Here is a 4497-nt window from a genome sequence, read left to right on the forward strand (position 1 = left end):
TCATTTCAGTCAATCTTCTATAAAAGCAGAATAATAATAATTAAAGAAAAATTAGCCAGAACAGGGCTTGTCTAGAACAGTGCTTGCCTGGGGCTAGGAGTAGAACAGAGATAAACAGAGATAAACCGAATAGGCACAAGATTCTTGAGGCGCTGTGTGCAACAGAAATGTTCTTTTTGTGTGTGAGTGGGGGTGTGATGTGTGCACATGTGTATCTAGGAACACGTGTGCAGAGGCCAGAGGAAGATGTCAGAGGTCTCTGCTGGGTCTCTCTCTGAGTTATTGCCTTGAGTCAGGGTATCTCACTGAACTAGGCTGGTGGCCGTCAAACCCCAGCAATCCTCCTGCCTCCTCCCCACCCCCAGCTCTGGAGTTACAGACACTGGTGCTGGGCACCTGAGCTCAGGTCTTCATGTTTGACCAGCTAAGCCATCTTCCTAGCCTGCAACAGGAATGTTCTAAAATTAAGATTCAATGGTGGTTGCGTAGTTCTGTAAATACACTAAAAATAATTTCACACTTAAGTTGGGTTGATTTTATGCTATACAGATTATTCCTCAAGAAAACTGTGAAAAAGAAAGATTGGGAGCTGGGGAAATAGCTCGTGGGTTAAGAACACTTGTTGCTTTCCCAAAAGACTGGAGTTCTGTTCCCAGCATCCACAATGGTGGATCACAATTGTTGGTACCTCCAGTTCCAGGGATCCCATGCCCTCTTCTGGGGTCCATGGGCTCCAGACACATACCTGGAGCACAGGTATACATGCAAGCAAAACACCATATACATGACATACAAATCTAAGTTGTTTTAAAAAATTAAAGACTATCTGAAGATCCAGGCAGTATACGAAATCACACTGCATGAACCACCAAGCAATCTAAAAGTCAGGGGTGGCAGGCACTCAGGTCTGGGCCTCAGTCTCCTCATCTGCCACTCTGCAGTATTTGTCTATCACCCTGTGAAGCATACACTTACACTGAATAAATTCAAGTGGAGATACAGACTGTAAAGGGATTGGGTTAGTGAGGGAACAAGAGTGGCGCTAGGAGAGTCAGAAGGGCATAAATAAGAAGGTGAAGTGGGAGGGAGAGATAAGGAGAGGTGTAAAGAGAAGATAAGAAACCACACAGCAATTGGAAGGTGCGAGGCTATGGCCTCAGCTCAGAAACCTAACCCACGGCAGAGGAAAAAGACACCAGACCAACCTGACCCAGGCTCAGAAGACGCTTTGACATAGGGATCTATCTCACTATGGCCCAGGCGCCCTCTTCTCTGACCCTATTCCCATGTCCCTTGGAGAAGCAGTCCTGTCCCCTGAGGCCCTCCACTGGCTGGCTTGCTATGGTCCCACCGGGAGGCTATCTATATCTGGGGCTGTAATTACCCACTCTGTAGGGCACTGCTCAGGAACTCAGCTGTGCCCAGGTGCTCCCCCCACCAAAAAAAAAAAGGCCTTTGTGGTACAGCTTCCACTGCTGAGGAACGGGCCTGGCTCTCTGCAACCCTCCTGCACCCAGATACACATGCCCAAGCGCCTCCTAGGTGGCAGGGGTCTTGCTGTGTGAATATTATGAATTTAGGGAATGATGCCCTAGAGTATCAGGCATTGGGACTCCCACAGGTAACCCCAGCCCCATCCTCAAAGTTCCAACAGCCCACAACACTGACACCTGTCTGCAGGTCTCTGCACCTGAATAACGGTAAAGGGAGTCCTGGGGAGAGTCAACCAGCTCTGAACCAGCAGGCAGTGAAGGAAGCCCAAGATGAAAGGTCCAAAGCCAGCCTAGGAGCGAAAGGCCAGGCCCCCCCGCTCTCACCAGGGTCCCACAGGGCCAGCCAGTGGATCGCAATGGGCAATGCACAGCTGTAAGCCAAGGCCTTTCCGGTCACAGTGACTTTCGTCTTCCCTGCTCACATCCGCCCTCGAGGAAGGGTCACCGGCAGAGGAAGGAGTCCGGACAGGAAGGAAACTGAGGCTGGGCGGGCAGGTTACCCAGGAGAGGCGGAGCGAGAGTGTCCACCGACCAGGCGTGTAAAGAAAAAATTAGAAATAAGAAAAATAGGCAGAGAGAAAAGGCAATCTGTGGAAGCGAAGAGGCGCAGGAATTTGGAGTGTGAAGTCAAGAGCCCGGAGATGAGGAATAACGAAAGCTGGCTAGGAGAGCTGGGTGTGGTGGTGCATGCCTGTAAACCCAGTTCTCACTACTCCGGATGTGGCCACAGGAATATCAGGCATTCAAGGCCAAGCCAAGGCCGGGGCTACATGAGACCTTGTCTCAAAAAATGACAGCAATGCTGGGGACGAGGCAGTGAGCTCAGAGGAGACTGTGGTCCCCTAGGGGGAGGCTTAGGGACCCCCAGAAGCACGCGCGTGAGTGCGCGTGTGCGACTAAGGATATGGTCCCCAAGTGGAAGAGGTGGCAGAGGAAGAACTATGCGCTTCAGATCATCTTGGAGGGGGAAACCGTGGGGCAGGAGGGAAAAGAGAGAGCCCCAAACGCGGGAGAGGAGAGACGTGGACAACCCAGGACAGAGAAGACAGCTAGGAAGAAAAAGTAGTTGGGGTGGCGGGTATTGGGGAGAGATGCTGGAAAGGTGCACTTCTCCAAAACCCGCAGGCTTCGGGCATCTCCGCACTCCAAAGGCCTGCCCCTCCCAGGGCCACCGGGTGGGACAAGGCTGCAGTGTTGGGTTGCCTGCTGCGGCTGCCCCGCCCGCCCGGTCCGGGGACAAGCGGCCTTTCTTCAGCAGGGCCGGCGAAGAAGTCGCTTGTTTTGCATGGCAGGGAAAGGGGGCGGCCTCGCAGCTGCAGGAAGGGGGCTGGTGTGTGGAGGGAGGTGCGTGTTCGCGGGAGGTTGCGTGTGAGTGGAGCCGCCTGCTCCGGCAAAGCTTGCCCGCGCGTGGAGTTGCGTAGTGTGAAGTGTACCGAGTGCATGGTGAAGTCGAGGCTCACGTGAAAGACTGCCGTGGGCACCGGTGGTGTGACACTGAGCTGTCGGTGTGTAACGGTGTCTTGCGGGTGCACGGAGGTGAGGCGTGGGATGCCGTGCGTGGGAGCCCTCGAGCGGATGCTCGAGTTAGTGGCCAGTCTTGTTTGTGTGACCGCTGTGGGGGTGAGCCCAAAGTGTGATGAGTCAGTCCCCCCGGAGTCTCCGGGACCGCTGACCTAACGGGCCCAGAATGCAGCCCCACCCGGACTCTCTGGGTCCCCCACCGGGCCGCGCGGTCGCCGGCCAAGTCCCCGCTGCGCTGGCCTGGGCGGAAGCGTCCGCGCCGCCTGGGCAACCCCGCTCCCCGCCGCCCCACCCAGCCGCCTGCCCGCGCTTCCCCGTCCCGGGGGAGCCGGATGACGGGGCTCGGCCTCCGTGGGGGAACTCCGCGCCGCATTTGGATCCAGACCGCGGAGGCGGAGGCGGAGCGAGAGCCTGAGGCTCAGTCATCCCAGGTCGCCTTGGACGCTCCGGGGACCCTCAAAGACACGGGGGTCCTGGAGGAGTGCCCAGGAGGCCCTAGATGTGGAAACCCCAGGACCCCTCCCTGACTCCCACTCCTCAGAGCTGGACTCCACATCTTTTGAGTCCATCCAGGAAGCTGGCCCTGGGACAAGGGTGGAGACGCCCAGGGGATCCCCCTTGCAATGGTCCTCCTGTTGTGGAGTGGGGCCGTGTGGGATGCTGTAGGCAAGTACACGCGCGCGTACTCCACCCGAGACTCGGCGAGTGTGGGACACTGGCCGTCGGGGTGCCCACAGGAGACTCGAGATCCCGCCAGCTGGAGGGAGGGGGTCCCTCCGCAGGGTACCAGGGCCCCCTCTGGCGGTGGCGCTGGCAACGACTCGGGAGGGCAAAAGCAAACAGTTGGGAGAGCCGCCCGCATAGCCCCTTCCGCCGACGCACTCACCTGGCACGGCCCCTCTTTCACCCTTCTACCCAGCTCTCTGGGCCAGAACTGATCTCTGGTCCCGGGGACTGTCCCTTCTGCAAACCCAGCCATATACGGCGAGTGGAACCCCAAGGCGTAGTGGGAGGGGCACGCTTACCTTGTGGGGAGTTGGGGGGACACCGGTCCCTTTGCCCGGCTGGGCCGCGGCGCCCTCAGGCTGGCGAGGAGGACACTGTTGCTTTTCCACAGCAGCCAGCTGAGTAGGAGGAGAGGGAGCCTGTCCCGCCCCCCTCCCGCGAGTCCCCGCCCCCATCCCGTCCTGTCCGCCTGGCCAGCTAGAGAAGACGCCCTTGTGGGGCTGGAGCCCAAGGCCCCCACCCAGCCTTTCCCACAGCAGCACCTCCCCCGCCTGCACAGCGCCCGCTTTGTTCATCTGTACAGCTGGGCTTTCCTCCACCACCGCGGCCACCGCCGCACACACCCTCTCCCCCTGCCCTTCCCTTCCGACCCTCCTAGACCACCCTCCGCTCTGGGCCTCGAGGCTCTACTTCATTACCCACTCCTACCCAAGATGTTTGAATCTTCCACTGACGCCCAATGAGCCCTACCACAGTC

The 4497-nt window shown here is 57.9% G+C and overlaps 1 protein-coding gene across 5 annotated transcripts in view; it reads right to left on the reverse strand.

Moving 5' to 3' along the window:
* Positions 1-4149, reverse strand: part of Phldb1 (pleckstrin homology like domain family B member 1) — a 46065-nt gene extending 41916 nt beyond the window's left edge. For all 5 annotated transcript variants that reach the window (XM_059267727.1, XM_059267726.1, XM_059267725.1 and 2 more), the window contains exon 1: positions 4040-4149. The gene's annotated coding sequence lies outside the window, so the exon portion shown is untranslated. The remainder of the gene's footprint in view (positions 1-4039) is intronic.
* Between the last annotated feature and the right edge of the window lie 348 nt (positions 4150-4497).

The sequence above is a fragment of the Peromyscus eremicus genome, chromosome 7 (genome assembly GCF_949786415.1).
Source record: "Peromyscus eremicus chromosome 7, PerEre_H2_v1, whole genome shotgun sequence".
Taxonomy (NCBI): Eukaryota; Metazoa; Chordata; class Mammalia; order Rodentia; family Cricetidae; genus Peromyscus; species Peromyscus eremicus.